The sequence below is a fragment of the Chiloscyllium plagiosum genome, unplaced genomic scaffold (assembly GCF_037043375.1).
Source record: "Chiloscyllium plagiosum isolate Xiang-an unplaced genomic scaffold, Cpla_swu_hap1 HiC_scaffold_1, whole genome shotgun sequence".
Taxonomy (NCBI): Eukaryota; Metazoa; Chordata; class Chondrichthyes; order Orectolobiformes; family Hemiscylliidae; genus Chiloscyllium; species Chiloscyllium plagiosum.
In genome coordinates this window covers 177434426-177453491 of record NW_028270139.1, presented here as the reverse complement: position 1 = coordinate 177453491, position 19066 = coordinate 177434426, and the positions used below count along the sequence as shown (strand labels likewise).

The following is a 19066-nucleotide window of genomic DNA, read 5'->3' as shown; positions in this document are numbered from 1 at the left end:
TCCATCTGGCAACACACTTTCTGGATTACATATCCCCTCATCTCCCAACATCAAAGATTGACTTGCTCCCGTATCTCTTAAATCCTTCATTCCTTTACCTGTTGCTCTCGGCCAATGTGAGTAAACTTTCATCTCACAAGGAAATGATTTAAGAAATTCTGGCACTTTCTTCTTACCCAACCTCTGACCAGCTCGTTCATTCCTTAACCAACTCTGACCAGCTCGTTCATTCCTTAACCAACTCTGACCAGCTCGTTCATTCCTTACCCAACCTCTGACCAGCTCGTTCATTCCTTAACCAAATCTGACCAGCTCGTTCATTCCTTCCTGAGATATGGGACCCAAAACTGCATACAATTCTCCAAGTGTGGTCTGTCCAGAGCCTTACAGAGCCTCAGACATACATCCCTCATGGATTGAAATTGAAGTTGGAAGCCAAAATTTGATTTCTGGACCACCTTATAACCATCAGCTCTCTCAGCTGCTCATCCTGCTGTTTTAACTCTGCTGTTTCACATGAGCTCTCAATCATACACAAAGTGAAGCCTTGCATTTTGGAAAGTCAAATCAAGGTAGGAGTTTTATGGTGAATGGTAAGCCCTCCAGGAGTGTTGGGAACAGAGGGACCTTGGAGTTCAGGTGCACTGTTCTCTGAGAGTGGAGTCCCAGGTAGACAGGGCAGTGAAGGAGGGAAAAACAAGCACTGCTGATGCTGGATGAGAATGGTGCTGGAAAAGCAAAGCAGGTCAGGCAGCATCCGAGGAATCAACCACCAATCAACTCCACCGCCCCGTGGGCCAACATTTCAACTCCCCCTCCCACTCTGCCGAGGACATGGAGGTCCTGTGCCTCCTTCACCACCGCTCCCTCACCACCAGTCGCCTGGAGGAAGAACGCCTCATCTTCCGCCTCGGAACACTTCAACCCCACGGTTTTGGGAACAGTGACCCGGGGACAGGGTGTGGGGAACAGTGACCCTGGGGACAGGGTTTGGGGGGACAGTGTCCCGGGGACAGGGTGTGGGGACAGTTACCCTGGGGACAGGGTGTGGGGAACAGTGACCCGGGGACAGGGTGTGGGGAACAGTGACCCTGGGGACAGGGTGTGGGGAACAGTGACCCTGGGGACAGGGTTTGGGGGGACAGTGTCCCGGGGACAGGGTGTGGGGAACTGTGACCCTGGGACAGGGTGTGGGGAACAGTGTCCCTGGGGACAGGGTGTGGGGAACAGTGACCCTGGGACAGGGTGTGGGGAACATAGACCCGGGGACAGGGTGTGGGGAACAGTGACCCCGGGGACAGGGTGTGGGGGAACAGTGTCCCTGGGGACAGGGTGTGGGGAACAGTGACCCTGGGACAGGGTGTGGGGAACATAGACCCGGGGACAGGGTGTGGGGAACAGTGTCCCTGGGGACAGGGTGTGGGGAACAGTGACCCCGGGGGACAGGGAGTGGGGAACAGTGACCCTGGGGACAGGGTTTGGGGGGACAGTGTCCCGGGGACAGGGTGTGGGGAACAGTGACCCCGGGGGACAGGGAGTGGGGAAGAGTTACCCTGGGGACAGGGTGTGGGGAACAGTGTCCCTGGGGACAGGGTGTGGGGAACAGTGTCCCCGGGGACAGGGTGTGGGGAACAGTGTCCCTGGGGACAGGGTGTGGGGAACAGTGTCCCCGGGGGACAGGGTGTGGGGAACAGTGTCCCCGGGGGACAGGGTGTGGGGAACAGTGACCCTGGGGACAGGGTGTGGGGAACAGTGTCCCTGGGGACAGGGTGTGGGGAACAGTGACCTTGGGGATAGGGTGTGGGGAACAGTGTCCGAGGGGACAGGGTGTGGGGAACAGTGTCCCTGGGGACAGGGTGTGGGGAACAGTGTCCCTGGGGACAGGGTGTGGGGAACAGAGACCCGGGGGACAGGGTGTGGGGAACAGTGTCCCTGGGGACAGGGTGTTGGGAACAGTGTCCCTGGGGACAGGGTGTGGGGAACAGTGTCCCTGGGGACAGGGTGTCGGGAACAGTGACCTTGGGGATAGGGTGTGGGGAACAGTGTCCGAGGGGACAGGGTGTGGGGAACAGTGTCCCTGGGGACAGGGTGTTGGGAACAGTGTCCCTGGGGACAGGGTGTGGGGAACAGTGACCTTGGGGATAGGGTGTGGGGAACAGTGTCCGAGGGGACAGGGTGTGGGGAACAGTGTCCCTGGGGACAGGGTGTTGGGAACAGTGTCCCTGGGGACAGGGTGTGGGGAACAGTGACCTTGGGGATAGGGTGTGGGGAACAGTGTCCGAGGGGACAGGGTGTGGGGAACAGTGTCCCTGGGGACAGGGTGTGGGGAACAGTGTCCCTGGGGACAGGGTGTGGGGAACAGAGACCCGGGGGACAGGGTGTGGGGAACAGTGTCCCGGGGACAGGGTTTGGGGAACAGTGTCCCTGGGGACAGGGTGTGGGGAACACTGACCCTGGGGACAGGGTTTGGGGGGACAGTGTCCCGGGGACAGGGTGTGGGGAACAGTGACCCTGGGGACAGGGTGTGGGGAACAGTGACCCCGGGGGACAGGGTGTGGGGAACAGTGTCCCTGGGGACAGGGTGTGGGGAACAGTGTCCCCGGGGACAGGGTGTGGGGAACAGTGACCCTGGGGACAGGGTGTGGGGAACTGTGACCCTGGGGACAGGGTGCGGGGAACAGTGTCCCTGGGGACAGGGTGTGGGGAACAGTGTCCCCGGGGACAGGGTGAGGGGGAACAGTGTCCCTGGGGACAGGGTGTGGGGAACAGTGTCCCTGGGGACAGAGTGTGGGGAACAGTGTCCCCGGGGACAGGGTGGGGGGGAACAGTGTCCCGGGGACAGGGTGTGGGGAACAGTGACCCTGGGGACAGGGTGTGGGGAACAGTGTCCCGGGGACAGGGTGTGGGGAACAGTGACCCTGGGGACAGGGTGTGGGGAACAGTGTCCCGGGGACAGGGTGTGGGGAACAGTGTCCCTGGGGACAGGGTGTGGGGAACAGTGACCCTGGGGACAGGGTTTGGGGGGACAGTGTCCCGGGGACAGGGTGTGGGGAACAGTGACCCTGGGGACAGGGTGTGGGGAGCCGTGTGCCTGGGGACAGGGTGTGGGGAACAGTGTCCCTGGGGACAGGGTGTGGGGAACAGTGACCCTGGGGACAGGGTTTGGGGGGACAGTGTCCCGGGGACAGGGTGTGGGGAACAGTGACCCTGGGGACAGGGTGTGGGGAGCCGTGTGCCTGGGGACAGGGTGTTGGGAACAGTGTCCCTGGGGACAGGGTGTGGGGAACAGTGACCCTGGGGACAGGGTGTGGGAACAGTGACCCGGGGACAGGGTGTGGGGAACAGTGTCCCTGGGGACAGGGTATTGGGGGGACAGTGTCCCTGGGGACAGGGTGTGGGGAACAGTGTCCCGGGGGACAGGGTGTGGGGAACAGTGACCCTGGGGACAGGGTGTGGGGAACAGTGACCCTGGGGATAGGGTGTGGGAACAGTGACCCGGGGACAGGGTGTGGGGAACAGTGTTCCTGGGGACAGGGTATTGGGGGGACAGTGTCCCTGGGCACAGGGTGTGGGGAACAGTGTCCCGGGGGACAGGGTGTGGGGAACAGTGACCCTGGGGACAGGGTGTGGGGAACAGTGACCCTGGGGACCGGGTGTGGGAAACAGTGACCCTGGGGACAGGGTGTGGGGAACAGTGACCCTGGGGACAGGGTTTGGGGAACAGTGTCCCTGAGGACAGGGTATTGGGGGGACAGTGTCCCGGGGGACAGGGTGTGGGGAGCCGTGTCCCTGGGGACCGGGTGTGGGAAACAGTGACCCTGGGGACAGGGTGTGGGGAACAGTGTCCCTGAGGACAGGGTATAGGGGGGACAGTGTCTCGGGGGACAGGGTGTGGGAAGCCGTGTCCCTGGGGACCGGGTGTGGGAAACAGTGTCCCTGGGGACAGGGTATTGGGGCATCAATGTGGACTTCACCAGTTTCCTCATTTCCCCTCCCCCCACCTTACCCCAGTTCCGATCTTCCAGCTCAGCACTGTCCCCATGACTTGTCCTACCTGCCTATCTTCCTTTCCACTCCACCCTCACCCTCCCCTTCCCGACCTACCACCTTCATCCCACCCCCATCCACCCACTGTACTCTTTGCTACCTTCCCCCACCCTCCTCCCTGACCTATCACCTCCATCCCCACCCCCACTCACCTATTGTACTCTTTGCTACTTTCTCCCCACCCCCACCCTCGTCTCATTTATCTCTCTACGCTGCAGGCTCTCTGCCCCTATTCCTGATGAAAGGCCTTTGCCCGAAACATCGATTTTCCTGCTCCTCAGATGCTGCTTGACCTGCTGTGCTTATCCAGCATCCCTCTGATCTACACCCAGGGCAGTGAAGAAGGCTTTTGATACACCGGCCTCAATCAGTCAAGGCTTTGGGTACAGAAGTTAGGAAGTTATGTTCTGATTACACAGGATGTTGGTGAGGCGCATGTTGAGGATTGTGTTCAGTTTTGGTCACCTTGCTATAGGAAGGATGTTATTAAACTGGAAATAGTGCAGAAGAATTTTACAAGGATATTGCCAGGACTCAATGGTCTGAGTTACAGGGAGAGGTTGGACAAGCTGGGACTTATTCCTTTAGAGCGTAGGAGATTGAGGGGTGGGGGATGTTATAGAAGTGTATCAGATCATGAGAGGCATGGATAGGGTGAATACACTCAGCCTCTTTCCCAGGGTTGGGGAATCGGGGACTAGAGGGCATCAGGTTAAGGTCAGAGGGAAGAGGATATAAGGGAACCTGAGGGGAAACGTTTTTACACAGAGGGTGGTACACACATGGAATGAGCTGCCAGTGGAAGTGGTTGAGGCGGGTACATTAACAACATTTAAAAGGCATTTGGACAAATACATGGATAGGAAAGGGTTAGAAGGATATGGGCCAAGTGCAGGGAGATGGGGTTAGTGTGGATGGATATTTTGGTCGGTATGGAGCAGTTTGGGTCAAAGGGCCTCTCTCTGTGCTGTAGGACTCTATGACTCTATGTCTATACATTTTTAAACTCCTGCAAAATCATTGTCTCTCTAAGAGCATCATAGATTTGCTGTGATTTTAATGCCCTTATTCATCAATTAAAATTACTTTGATCATTTCAAACTCACTGTCAGTTTGACCAGGGTCTCTCCTTCGATTTCTGAAACACTGTCTGTACGCTTCTGTACAAGCTCCAATACATTTAAAATGGCTTTTCCCACCTTCTCATATGCTCCAGATCCCTCCTCTGACCGGGATGCAAATACCTCACTGGCTCTACCTACAAATTTTGTTTGGATCAGCAAAACCCACATGGTCATTGACCATTTCATTTGTTTAGCCACCTTCTCAAATGAAGCGAAAAAGATTTCTCCATCCTTCTCATCAAAGTTAGACAATGCTTGAATGGATTTAAACAGATCTGCAGCAGGCCTTTGGTGACGATGGGTTTGCTTATTCTCGCTGTCTCCCTCACTAAGCTCCAGGCCTTTTAGCTGACTCCCCTCTTTAATTGCCACCATCTGAAGTTCAAACTCTGTCTCCTCCTGCCTGCCAGGGCTTACCCCTCCTTTTCTTTACCCTGTGCCAGGGCTATTCCTGATGAAGGGCTTTTGCCGGAAACGTTGACTTTCCTGCTCCTCGGATGCTGTCTGACCTGCTGTGCTTTTCCAGCCCCACTCTGATCTAGGTTCTGCAGTCCCCTCTCTCTCCTATTCATACCTTTGCCAATGCCTCTCATTCAAGTTGCTTCATTTGTCACTGACGTTTAGTCATTTTCAATGACATTCTAGGCATTTATAAATTCTGTGAGCTTGCTGCAATTCTTTCCCCCTTTCTCACAGCCACGGGTAAACCCAGGTCCAGATGTTCACCAATTCCAAAAGCTTTGCCTTGCTCACTTCCTGTGAAACTCCCAAAGTCATTTCTTCCATCCTTGGAGAACTCATAATGACAGAAAGAGCCAATACTACACAAGGCATACCCTGAACATAACAGCCAAAGGAAAAGGCACCGTGAGCCACCACTCACTGCCTCTGAGCCCAACCAGAGGGCTAACCTCAGTTTGCAAAATAGAGACTTCAATCCTGGACAAGCCTTTTATTTGATATGAAGCAGGGGAGGCTGCCCTCCCTAACCCCCCCACCCCCCAATATTTGAAGGCAGCAGCCAAGACACGAACATTTTCTTATTTTAAAGGTAGATGTGACGTGTGTGACCCAGATGTGATGAAACTGGTGAAACTCAATGTTAAGCAAATCCAATGCTGTGGTTAAAATGCAAACAAAAGTAAGAAGACCTTAGAATAACGTAAATATTGGACAACTGAACAAAATAATAGATACAATACCTGTTACTGATGAACTGTTCCAATATACTAATATCCCCTAAACACACCCCTTGATAAAAAGGCAAGTTCAGAAAAATAGATTTGCCTCCCAGGTAACCCAGCAGCAGAGAGGAACCCCAGCTTCCAGCTGTAACCAAGAAAGAGGAAACATAGCATCTACGTCTACAAGGCCACAAAACGATCTGCTTAAAGCTAAACCTGAAATCTAAAAAAAAAACAAAAAAATCCTGGTCTATGAGAGATGGTGACACCCAACCAGGCTGCTGCTATTGTTCCAACTTAAAAAATATCTCTAAGGCCCCACAAGTTGTTTACTTGAGTGGTTTTGGGAGACACCTCTGTGCTTCCGCCTTACAACGTCTCTTCAAAAGAAACCAGGATAAATTAACCTTTTAAGGCCATTGCAGGATCAGTGGGTACTGAGCAAAAATTGCTAAGAATGGGGGTGAAATTCCAATCAGTCTCTTAACAAAAAACTCTCCAAAAACTAAACAGAAAAACCCTAAAGAATTGCAGATTCTGGAAATGATAAATAAAACAGGAATTGCTGGAAAAGTTCAGCAAGTCTGGCAGCATCTGTGGAGAGAAGTTAGAGTTAACGTTTCAGGTCCACTGACCCTTCATCAGAATCCCAAACAGCTGTCTGTTCCTCACCCTGAGGTCACTGGGCTAGGAGTGTAGGTGAGGGGGTGTAGGTGAGGGGGTGTAGGTGAGGGGGTGTAGGTGAGGGGGTGTAGGTGAGGGAGTGTAGGTGAGGGGGTGTAGGTGAGGGGGTGTAGGTGAGGGAGTGTAGGTGAGGGGGTGTAGGTGAGGGGGTGTAGGTGTAGGGGTGTAGGTGTGGGGGTGTAGGTGAGGGGGTGTAGGTGAGGGGGTGTAGGTGAGTGGGTGTAGGTGAGGGGGTGTAGGTGAGGGGGTGTAGGTGAGGGGGTGTAGGTGAGGGGGTGTAGATGTGGGGGTGTAGGTGAGGGGGTGTAGGTGTAGGGGTGTAGGTGAGGGGGTGTAGGTGAGGGGGTGTAGGTGTGGGGGTGTAGGTGAGGGGGTGTAGGTGAGGGGGTGTAGGTGTGGGGGTGTAGGTGAGGGGGTGTAGGTGAGGGGGTGTAGGTGAGGGGGTGTAGGTGTGGGGGTGTAGGTGAGGGGGTGTAGGTGAGGGGGTGTAGGTGTGGGGGTGTAGGTGAGGGGGTGTAGGTGAGGGGGTGTAGGTGTGGGGGTGTAGGTGAGGGGGTGTAGGTGAGGGGGTGTAGGTGTGGGGGTGTAGGTGAGGGGGTGTAGGTGAGGGGGTGTAGGTGTGGGGGTGTAGGTGTGGGGGTGTAGGTGTGGGGGTGTAGGTGAGGGGGTGTAGGTGAGGGGGTGTAGGTGTGGGGGTGTAGGTGTGGGGGTGTAGGTGTGGGGGTGTAGGTGAGGGGGTGTAGGTGAGGGGGTGTAGGTGTGGGGGTGTAGGTGAGGGGGTGTAGGTGAGGGGGTGTAGGTGTGGGGATGTAGGTGAGGGGGTGTAGGTGAGGGGGTGTAGGTGAGAGGGTGTAGATGTGGGGGTGTAGGTGAGGGGGTGTAGGTGTAGGGGTGTAGGTGAGGGGGTGTAGGTGAGGGGGTGTAGGTGTGGGGGTGTAGGTGAGGGGGTGTAGGTGAGGGGGTGTAGGTGTGGGGGTGTAGGTGAGGGGGTGTAGGTGAGGGGGTGTAGGTGTGGGGGTGTTGGTGAGGGGGTGTAGGTGTGGGGGTGTAGGTGAGGGGGTGTAGGTGTGGGGGTGTAGGTGTGGGGGTGTAGGTGTGGGGGTGTAGGTGAGGGGGTGTAGGTGAGGGGGTGTAGGTGTGGGGGTGTAGGTGTGGGGGTGTAGGTGAGGGGGTGTAGGTGAGGGGGTGTAGGTGTGGGGGTGTAGGTGTGGGGGTGTAGGTGTGGGGGTGTAGGTGAGGGGGTGTAGGTGTGGGGGTGTTGGTGAGGGGGTGTAGGTGTGGGGGTGTAGGTGAGGGGGTGTAGGTGTGGGGGTGTAGGTGTGGGGGTGTAGGTGTGGGGGTGTAGGTGAGGGGGTGTAGGTGTGGGGGTGTAGGTGTGGGGGTGTAGGTGAGGGGGTGTAGGTGAGGGGGTGTAGGTGTGGGGGTGTAGGTGTGGGGGTGTAGGTGTGGGGGTGTAGGTGAGGGGGTGTAGGTGAGGGGGTGTAGGTGAGGGGGTGTAGATGTGGGAGTGTAGGTGAGGGGGTGTAGGTGTGGGGGTGTAGGTGTGGGGGTGTAGGTGAGGGGGTGTAGGTGAGGGGGTGTAGGTGAGGGGGTGTAGGTGTGGGGGTGTAGGTGAGGGGGTGTAGGTGAGGAGGTGTAGGTGAGGGGGTGTAGATGTAGGGGTGTAGGTGAGGGGGTGTAGGTGAGGGGGTGTAGGTGTGGGGGTGTAGGTGAGGGGGTGTAGGTGTGGGGGTGTAGGTGTGGGGGTGTAGGTGAGGGGGTGTAGGTGTGGGGGTGTAGGTGAGGGGGTGTAGGTGAGGGGGTGTAGGTGTAGGGGTGTAGGTGTGGGGGTGTAGGTGTAGGGGTGTAGGTGAGGGGGTGTAGGTGAGGGGGTGTAGGTGTGGGGGTGTAGATGTAGGGGTGAAGGTGTGGGGATGTAGGTGTGGGGGTGTAGGTGTGGGGGTGTAGGTGAGGGGGTGTAGGTGTGGGGGTGTAGGTGAGGGGGTGTAGGTGAGGGGGTGTAGATGTGGGGGTGTAGGTGAGGGGGTGTAGGTGAGGGGGTGTAGATGTGGGGGTGTAGGTGAGGGTGTGTAGGTGAGGGGGTGTAGGTGTAGGGGTGTAGGTGAGGGGGTGTAGGTGTAGGCGTGTAGGTGTGGGGGTGTAGATGTAGGGGTGAAGGTGTGGGGATGTAGGTGTGGGGGTGTAGGTGTGGGGGTGTAGGTGAGGGGGTGTAGGTGTGGGGGTGTAGGTGAGGGGGTGTAGGTGAGGGGGTGTAGATGTGGGGGTGTAGGTGAGGGGGTGTAGGTGAGGGGGTGTAGATGTGGGGGTGTAGGTGAGGGGGTGTAGGTGTGGGGGTGTGGGTGAGGGGGTGTAGGTGAGGGGGTGTAGGTGAGGGGGTGTCGGTGTGGGGGTGTAGGTGAGGGGGTGTAGGTGAGGGGGTGTAGGTGAGGGGATGTAGGTGTAGGGGTGTAGGTGAGGGGGTGTAGGTGTGGGGGTGTAGGTGAGGGGGTGTAGGTGAGGGGGTGTAGATGTAGGGGTGTAGGTGTGGGGGTGTAGATGAGGGGGTGTAGGTGAGGGGGTGTAGGTGAGGGGGTGTAGGTGAGGGGGTGTAGGTGAGGGGGTGTAGGTGTGGGGGTGTAGGTGAGGGGGTGTAGGTGAGGGGGTGAAGGTGAGGGGGTGTAGGTGTAGGGGTGTAGGTGTGGGGGTGTAGATGTAGGGATGTAGGTGTGGGGGTGTAGGTGTGGGGGTGTAGGTGTGGGGGTGTAGGTGTGGGGGTGTAGGTGTGGGGGTGTAGGTATGGGGGTGAAGATGAGGGAGTGTAGGTGTGGGGGTGTAGGCGTGGGGGTATAGGTATGGGGGTGAAGGTGAGGGAGTGTAGGTGTGGGGGTGTAGGTGTGGGGGTGTAGGTATGGGGGTGAAGGTGAGGGAGTGTAGGTGTGGGGGTGTAGGCGTGGGGGTATAGGTGTGGAGGTGTAGGTGTAGGTGAGGGAGTGTAGATGTAGGGGTGTAGGTGAGGGAGTGTAGATGTCGGGGTGTAGGTGTGGGGGTGTAGATGTGGGATTGGTGTGGAGTGAGCGTGTCGGTGTTTGTGGGGTGGGAGCGTGTAGGTGTATGTATGTAGGTGTGTGTGTGTGGATGTTTGTGTGTGGGTGTGTATGTGCGTGTTTGTGTGTGTGTGGGTACATGCGCGCGTGTGTATGTGGATGCGTTTATGGGGAGCATGTGTGTATGTTGGTGTGTGTTTGGGGTGTGTGTAGGTGGGTGTTTGTGCTGTGTGAGGGTGAGTGTATGTTGGTGTGGATTGAGGTTATGGGTTGGTGTGCATCTGGGTGTGTTTGTAGGGGGAGTGTGTGTGGGTGGGTGATTGTGCTGTGTGAGGGTGTGTGTATGTTGGTGTGTGTTTGGGGTGTGTGTAGGTGTGTGTTTGGGCAGTGTGAGGGTGTGTGTGTGTGTTGGTGTGTGTTTGGGGTGTGTGGGGGTGAATGTGTTAGGGGTGTTTGCTTGGGTGTGTGGGGATTATGTGTGTGGGGGGGTTTGTACATGTGTGGGATGTGTGTGAGTGAATGTGGGGGTGGAAACTTGGGTGTATGTGTGTGTGGGTGCGTGTGAGAGGGCTGTATGTGGAGGATGTGTGTCATAGTGTATGTGTGTGGGGGCTGTTTATGTGTGTGTGTGTTTGGGGTGTGTGCGTGGAAGTGTGTGTGGGTTGTTTTTGTATGGGGTGTGTGTATGTGTTCGGGGTGTGTGCGGGTGTGTATGGATTGATATGTGTCTGTGAGTGTGTTTGTATGGGGAGTGTGTGTGGGTGTGTATTTGGGAATTCGAAGGTGTGTGTATGTGGATGTGTTTATGGGGAGCATGTGTGGGTGGGTGTTTGTGCTGTGTGAGGGTGAGTGTATGTTGGTGTGGGTTGAGGTTATGGGTTGGTGTGCGTTTGGGTGTGTTTGTATGGGGAGTGTGTGTAGGTGTGAGTTTGGGCAGTGTGAGGGTGTGTGTGTGTGTTGGTGTGTGTTTGGGGTGTGTGTAGGTGTGTGTTTGGGCAGTGTGAGGGTGTGTGTGAGTGTTGGTGTGTGTTTGGGCAGTGTGAGGGTGTGTGTGTGTGTTAGGGCAGTGTGAGTGTGTGTGTGTGTGTTGGTGTATGTTTGGGCAGTGTGAGGGTGTGTGTGTGTTGGTGTGTGTTTGGGCAGTGTGAGGGTGTGTGTGTGTGTTGGTGTGTGTTTGGGCAGTGTGAGGGTGTGTGTGTGTGTGTTGGTGTATGTTTGGGCAGTGTGAGGGTGTGTGTGTGTTGGTGTGTGTTTGGGCAGTGTGAGGGTGTGTGTGTGTGTTGGTGTGTGTTTGGGCAGTGTGAGGGTGTGTGTTTGTGTGTGTGTTGGTGTGTGTTTGGGCAGTGTGAGGGTGTGTGTGTTTGGGCAGTGTGAGGGTGTGTGTGTGTTGGTGTGTGTTTGGGCAGTGTGCGGGTGTGTGTGTATGTTGGTGTGTATTTGGGCAGTGTGAGGGTGTGTGTGTGTTTGGGCAGTGTGAGGGTGTGTGTGTGTGTTGGTGTGTTTGGGCAGTGTGAGGGTGTGTGTGTATGTTGGTGTGTGTTTGGGCAGTGTGAGGGTGTGTGTGTGTTAGGGCAGTGTGAGTGTGTTGCTGTGTGTTGGTGTGTGTTTGGGCAGTGTGAGGGTGTGTGTGTGTGTGTTGGTGTGTGATTGGGCAGTGTGAGGGTGTGTGTGTGTGTGTGTGTTGGTGTGTGTTTGGGCAATGTGAGGGTGTGTGTGTGTGTGTTGGTGTGTGTTTGGGCAGTGTGAGGGTATGTGTGTATGTTGGTGTGTATTTGGGCAGTGTGAGGGTGTGTGTGTGTGTTTGGGCAGTGTGAGGGTGTGTGTGTGTGTTGGTGTGTTTGGGCAGTGTGAGGGTGTGTGTGTGTGTTGGTGTGTGTTTGGGCAGTGTGAGGGTGTGTGTGTGAGTGTTGGTGTGTGTTTAGGCAGTGTGAGGGTGTGTGTTGGTGTGTGTTTGGGCAGTGTGAGGGTGTGTGTGTGTTGGTGTGTGTTTGGGCAGTGTGAGGGTGTGTGTGTGTTGGTGTGTGTTTGGGCAGTGTAAGGGTTTGTGTGTTGGTGTGTGTTTGGGCAGTGTGAGGGTGTGTATGTGTGTGTGTTGGTGTGTGTTTGGGCAGTGTGAGGTTGTGTGTGTATAGGTGTGTGTTTGGGCAGTGTGAGCGTGTGTGTGTAGATGTGTGTTTGGGCAGTGTGAGGGTGTGTGTGTGTGAGGGTGTGTGTGTTTGGGCAGTGTGAGGGTGTGTGTGTGTGAGGGTGTGTGTTTTGGCAGTGTGAGCGTGTGTGTGTTGGTGTATGTTTGGGCAGTGTGAGGGTGTGTGTGTGTGAGGGTGTGTGTGTTTGGGCAGTGTGAGGGTGTGTGTGTGTGAGGGTGTGTGTGTTTGGGCAGTGTGAGGGTGTGTGTGTGTTGGTGTGTGTTTGGGCAGTGTGCGGGTGTGTGTGTATGTTGGTGTGTATTTGGGCAGTGTGAGGGTGTGTGTGTGTTTGGGCAGTGTGAGGGTGTGTGTGTGTGTTGGTGTGTTTGGGCAGTGTGAGGGTGTGTGTGTATGTTGGTGTGTGTTTGGGCAGTGTGAGGGTGTGTGTGTGTTGGTGTGTGTTTGGGCAGTGTGAGGGTGTGTGTGTGTGTTGGTGTGTGTTTGGGCAGTGTGAGGGTGTGTGTTTGTGTGTGTGTTGGTGTGTGTTTGGGCAGTGTGAGGGTGTGTGTGTTTGGGCAGTGTGAGGGTGTGTGTGTGTTGGTGTGTGTTTGGGCAGTGTGCGGGTGTGTGTGTATGTTGGTGTGTATTTGGGCAGTGTGAGGGTGTGTGTGTGTTTGGGCAGTGTGAGGGTGTGTGTGTGTGTTGGTGTGTTTGGGCAGTGTGAGGGTGTGTGTGTATGTTGGTGTGTGTTTGGGCAGTGTGAGGGTGTGTGTGTGTTAGGGCAGTGTGAGTGTGTTGCTGTGTGTTGGTGTGTGTTTGGGCAGTGTGAGGGTGTGTGTGTGTGTGTTGGTGTGTGTTTGGGCAGTGTGAGGGTGTGTGTGTGTGTGTGTTGGTGTATGTTTGGGCAGTGTGAGGGTGTGTGTGTGTGTTGGTGTGTGTTTGGGCAGTGTGAGGGTGTGTGTGTGTGTTGGTGTATGATTGGGCAGTGTGAGGGTGTGTGTGTGTGTGTTGGTGTGTGTTTGGGCAATGTGAGGGTGTGTGTGTGTTGGTGTGTGTTTGGGCAGTGTGAGGGTATGTGTGTATGTTGGTGTGTATTTGGGCAGTGTGAGGGTGTGTGTGTGTGTTTGAGCAGTGTGAGGATGTGTGTGTGTTGGTGTGTTTGGGCAGTGTGAGGGTGTGTGTGTGTGTTGGTGTGTGTTTGGGCAGTGTGAGGGTGTGTGTGTGAGTGTTGGTGTGTGTTTAGGCAGTGTGAGGGTGTGTGTTGGTGTGTGTTTGGGCAGTGTGAGGGTGTGTGTGTGTGTGTGTTGGTGTGTGTTTGGGCAGTGTGAGGGTGTGTATGTGTGTGTGTTGGTGTGTGTTTGGGCAGTGTGAGGTTGTGTGTGTATAGGTGTGTGTTTGGGCAGTGTGTGTGAGGGTGTGTGTTTGGGCAGTGTGAGCGTGTGTGTGTAGATGTGTGTTTGGGCAGTGTGAGGGTGTGTGTGTGTGAGGGTGTGTGTGTTTGGGCAGTGTGAGGGTGTGTGTGTGTGAGGGTGTGTGTTTTGGCAGTGTGAGCGTGTGTGTGTTGGTGTATGTTTGGGCAGTGTGAGGGTGTGTGTGTGTGAGGGTGTGTGTGTTTGGGCAGTGTGAGGGTGTGTGTGTGTGAGGGGTGTGTGTTTGGGCAGTGTGAGGGTGTGTGTGTGTGAGGGTGTGTGTGTGTTTGGGCAGTGTGAGGGTTTGTGTGTGTGAGGGTGTGTGTGTTTGGGCAGTGTCAGGGTGTGTGTGAGTGTGAGGGTGTGTGTTTTGGCAGTGTGAGAGTGTGTGTTGGTGTATGTTTGAGCAGTGTGAGGGTGTGTGTGTGAGGGTGTGTGTGTGTTTGGGCAGTGTGAGGCAGTGTGTGTTTGGGCAGTGTGAGGGTGTGTGTGTGTGAGGGTGTGTGTGTTTGGGCAGTGTGAGAGTGTATGTGTCTGTAGGTGTGTGTTTTGGCAGTGTGCAGGTGTGTGTGTTTTGGCAGTGTGAGGGCGTGCGTGTGTTGGTGTGTGTTTGGGCAGTGTGAGTGTGTGTGTAGGTGTGTGTTGGTGTATGTTTGGGCAGTGTGAGGGTGTGTGTGTGAGGGTGTTTGTGTTTGGGCAGTGTGAGGGTGTGTGTTTTGGCAGTGTGAGGGTGTGTGTGTGTTGCTGTATGTTTGGGCAGTGTGAGGCTGTGTGTGTGTGAGGGTGTGTGTGTTTGGGCAGTGTGAGGGTGTGTGTGTGTGTGAGGGTGTGTGTTTTGACAGCGTGAGTGTGTGTGTGTGAGGGTGTGTGTGTTTGGGCAGTGTGAGGGTGTGTGTGTGTGTGAGGGTGTGTGTGTGTGTGTGTGAGCGTGTGTGTGTTTGGGCAGTGTGAGGGTGTGTTTGTGTGAGGGTGTGTGTGTTTTGGTAGTGTGAGGGTGTGTGTTGGTGTACGTTTGGGCAGTGTGAGGTTGTGTGTGTGTGAGGGTGTGTGTGTTTGGGCAGTGTGCGCGTGTGTGTGTTTGGGCAGTGTGAGGGTGTGTGTGTGTGTTGGTGTGTGTTTGGGCAGTGTGAGGTTGTGTGTGTGAGGGTGTTTGTGTTTTGGCAGTGTGAGGGTGTGTGTGTGTGTTGGTGTGTTTGGGCAGTGTGAGGGTGTGTGTGTGTGTTGGTGTGTGTTTGGGCAGTGTGAGGGTGTGTGTGTGAGTGTTGGTGTGTGTTTAGGCAGTGTGAGGGTGTGTGTTGGTGTGTGTTTGGGCAGTGTGAGGGTGTGTGTGTGTTGGTGTGTGTTTGGGCAGTGTGAGGGTGTGTGTGTGTTGGTGTGTGTTTGGGCAGTGTAAGGGTTTGTGTGTTGGTGTGTGTTTGGGCAGTGTGAGGGTGTGTATGTGTGTGTGTTGGTGTGTGCTTGGGCAGTGTGAGGTTGTGTGTGTATAGGTGTGTGTTTGGGCAGTGTGAGCGTGTGTGTGTAGATGTGTGTTTGGGCAGTGTGAGGGTGTGTGTGTGTGAGGGTGTGTGTGTTTGGGCAGTGTGAGGGTGTGTGTGTGTGAAGGTGTGTGTGTTTGGGCAGTGTGAGGGTGTGTGTGTGTGTGAGGGTGTGTGTTTTGGCAGTGTGAGGGTGTGTGTGTGAGGGTGTGTGTGTTTGGGCAGAGTGAGGGTGTGTGTTTAGGTGTGTGTTTGGGCAGTGTGAGGGTGTGTATGTGTGTGAGGGTGTGAGTCTTTGGGCAGTGTGAGAGTGTGTGTGTTTGGGCAGTGTGAGGATGTGTGTGTGAGGGTGTGTGTGTTTGGGCAGAGTTAGGGTGTGTGTGTAGGTGTGTGTTTGGGCAGTGTGAGGGTGTGTATGTGTATGTTTGGGCAGTGTGAGAGTGAGGGTGTGTGTGTTTGGGCAGTGTGAGGGTGTGTGTGTGAGGGTGTGAGTGTTTGGGCAGTGTGAGTGTGTGTGTGTTTGGGCAGTGTGTGGGTGTGTGTGTGAGGGTGTGTGTGTTTGGGCAGAGTGAGGGTGTGTGTGTAGGTGTGTGTTTGGGCAGTGTGAGGGTGTGTATGTGTGTGTTTTGGCAGTGTGAGTGTGTGTGTGTAGATGTGTGTTTGGGCAGTGTGAGGGTGTGTGTGTGAGGGGTGAGTGTTTGGGCAGTGAGAGTGTGTGTGTAGGTGAGTGTTTGGGCAGTGTGAAACTGTGTGTGTAGTTGTGTGTTTGGGCAGTGTGAGGGTTTGTGTGTGTCGGTGTGTGTTTGGGCAGTGTGAGGGTGTGTGTGTGTGAGGGGTGTGTGTATGGGCAGTGAGAGTGTGTGTGTGTAGGTGTGTGTTTGGGCAGTGTGAGCGTGTGTGTATGTGTAGGTGAGTGTTTGGGCAGTGTGACGCTGTGTGTGTACGTGTGTGTTCGGGCAGTGTGAGGGTGTGTGTGTAGATGTGTGTCTGGGCAGTGTGAGGGTGTGTGTGTGTGAGGGGTGTGTGTATGGGCAGTGAGAGTGTGTGTGTGTAGGTGTGTGTTTGGGCAGTGTGAGCGTGTGTGTATGTGTAGGTGAGTGTTTGGGCAGTGTGACGCTGTGTGTGTACGTGTGTGTTCGGGCAGTGTGAGGGTGTGTGTGTAGATGTGTGTCTGGGCAGTGTGAGGGTGTGTGTGTGTGAGGGGTGAGTGTTTGGGCAGTGAGAGTGTGTGTGTGTAGGTGAGTGTTTGGGCAGTATGAGGCTGTGTGTGTTGGTGTGTGTTTGAGCAGTGTGAGGGTTTGTGTGTGACGGTGTGTGTTTGGGCAGTGTGAGGGTGTATGTGTGTGTGTGTTGTTGTGTGGGCAGTGTGAGGGTGTGTGTGTGTTGGTGTATGTTTGGGCAGTGTGAGGGTGTGTGTGTTGGTGTATGTTTGGGCAGTGTGAGGGTGTGTGTGTATGTGTCTGTTTGGGCAGTGTGAGGTTGTGTGTGTGTGTGTAGGTGTGTGTTTGGGCAGTGTGAGGGTGTGTGTTGGTGTGTGTTTGGGCAGTGTGAGGTGTGTGTGTGTTTGTGTTTGGGCAGTGTCAGGGTGTGTGTGTGTTGGTGTGTGTTTGGGCTGTGTGAGGGTGTGTGTTGGTGTGTGTTTGGGCAGTGTGAGGGTGTATGTTTGGGAAGTGTGAGGGGTGTGTGTGTTGGTGTATATTTGGGGAGTGTTAAGGGTGTGTGTGTTGGTGTATGTTTGGGCAGTGTGAGGGTGTGTGTGTAGGTGTGTGTTTGGGCAGTGTGAGGGTGTGTATGTATGTGTGTGTTTGGGCAGTGTGAGCGTGTGTGTGTGTGTGTGAGGGTGTGTGTGTTTGGGCAGTGTGAGGTTGTGTGTGTGTGAGGGTGCGTGTTTTTGGGCAGTGTGAGGTTGTGTGTGTGTGAGGGTGTGTGTTTTGGCAGTGTGAGATTGTGTGTTGGTGTATGTTTGGGCAGTGTGAGGGTGTGTGTGTGTGAGGGTGTGTGTGTGTGAGGGTGTGTGTGTTTGGGCAGTGCGAGGGTGTGTGTGTGTGAGGGTGTGCGTGTTTGGGCAGTGTGAGGGTGTGTGTGTGAGGGTGTGTGTGTTTGGGCAGTGTCAGGGTGTGTGCGTGTGAGGGTGTGTGTTTTGGCAGTGTGAGAGTGTGTGTGTTGGTGTATGTTTGGGCCGTGTGAGGGTGTGTGTGTGTGAGGGTGTGTGTGTTTGCGCAGTGTGAGAGTGTGTGTGTCTGCAGGTGTGTGTTTTGGTAGTGTGCGTGTGTGTGTGTTTTGGCAGTGTGAGGGTGTGCTTGTGTTGGTGTATGTTTGGACAGCGTGCGTGTGTGTGTGTGTGAGGGTGTGTGTGTTTGGTCAGTGTGAGGGTGTGTGTGTGAGGGTGTGTGTGTGTGAGGGTGTGTGTGTTTGGGCAGTGTGAGGGTGTGTGTGTGTGAGGGTGTGTGTGTTTGGGCAGTGTGAGGGTGTGTGTGTGTGAGGGTGTGTGTTTTGGCAGTGTGAGAGTGTGTGTGTTGGTGTATGTTTGGGCAGTGTGAGGGTGTGTGTGTGTTTGGGCAGTGTGAGGGTGTGTGTGTTTGGGCAGTGTGAGGGTGTGCGTGTTTTGGTGTATGTTTGGACAGCGTGAGTGTGTGTGTGTGAGGGTGTGTGTGTGTGAGGGTGTGTGTGTTTGGGCAGTGTGAGGGTGTGTGTGTGTTTTGGCAGTGTGAGAGTGTGTGTGTTGGTGTATGTTTGGGCAGTGTGAGGGTGTGTGTGTGTGAGGGTGTATGTGTTTGGGCAGTGTGAGGGTGTGTGTGTGAGGGTGTGTGTGTTTGGGCAGTGTGAGGGTGTGTGCGTGTTTTAGCAGTGTGAGAGTGTGTGTGTTGGTGTATGTTTGGGCCGTGTGAGGGTGTGTGTGTGTGAGGGTGTGTGTGTGTTTGGGCAGTGTGAGGGTGTGTGTGTGTGAGGGTGTGTGTGTTTGCGCAGTGTGAGAGTGTGTGTGTCTGCAGGTATGTGTTTTGGCAGTGTGCGTGTGTGTGTGTTTTGGCAGTGTGAGGGTGTGCTTGTGTTGGTGTATGTTTGGACAGCGTGCGTGTGTGTGTGTGAGGGTGTGTGTGTTTGGGCAGTGTGAGGGTGTGTGTGTGAGGGTGTGTGTGTGTGAGGGTGTGTGTGTTTGGGCAGTGTGAGGGTGTGTGTGTGTGAGGGTGTGTGTGTTTTGGCAGTGTGAGAGTGTGTGTGTTGGTGTACGTTTGGGCAGTGTGAGGGTGTGTGTGTGTGTGAGGGTGTGTGTGTTTGGGCAGTGTCAGGGTGTGTGCGTGTGAGTATGTGTGTTTTGGCAGTTTGAGAGTGTGTTTGTTGGTGTATGTTTGGGCAGTGTGAGGGTGTGTGTGTGTGAGGGTGTGTGTGTGTTTGGGCAGTGTGAGGGTGTGTGTGTTTGTGCAGTGTGAGAGTGTGTGTGTCCGCAGGTGTGTGTTTTGGCAGTGTGAGGGTGTGCTTGTGTTGGTGTATGTTTGGACAGCGTGAGTGTGTGTGTGTGAGGGTGTGTGTGTGTTGGTGTGTGTTTGGGCTGTGTGAGGGTGTGTGTGTGTGTTGGTGTGTGTTTGGGCTGTGTGAGGGTGTGTGTGTGGGTTGGTGTATATTTGGGCAGTGTGAGGGTGTGTGTTTGGGCAGTGTGAGGGTGTGTGTGTGTGTTGGTGTGTGTTTGGGCAGTGTGAGGGTGTGTGTTTGGGCAGTGTGAGGGTGTGTGTGTGTGAGGGTGTGTGTTTGGGCAGTGTGAGGGTGTGTGTGTTGGAGTATTTCTGGGCAGTGTGACGGTGTATGTGTGTGAGGGTGTGTGTGTGAGGGTGTGTGTGTTTGGGCAGTACGAGGGTGTGTGTGTGTGTGAGGGTGTGTGTGTTTGTGCAGTGTGAGGGTGTGTGTGTGAGGGTGTGTGTTTGAGGGTGTGTGTTTTGGCAGTGTGAGAGTGTGTGTGTTGGTGTATGTTTGGGCAGTGTGAGGGTGTGTGTGTGTGTTG

The 19066-nt window shown here is 55.1% G+C and overlaps 1 long non-coding RNA gene across 1 annotated transcript in view; it reads left to right on the top strand.

Moving 5' to 3' along the window:
• LOC148152300 (uncharacterized) overlaps positions 1 to 19066 on the top strand; it is a 240172-nt gene that overhangs the window by 30563 nt on the left and 190543 nt on the right. The gene's annotated exons all lie outside the window — the stretch shown is intronic.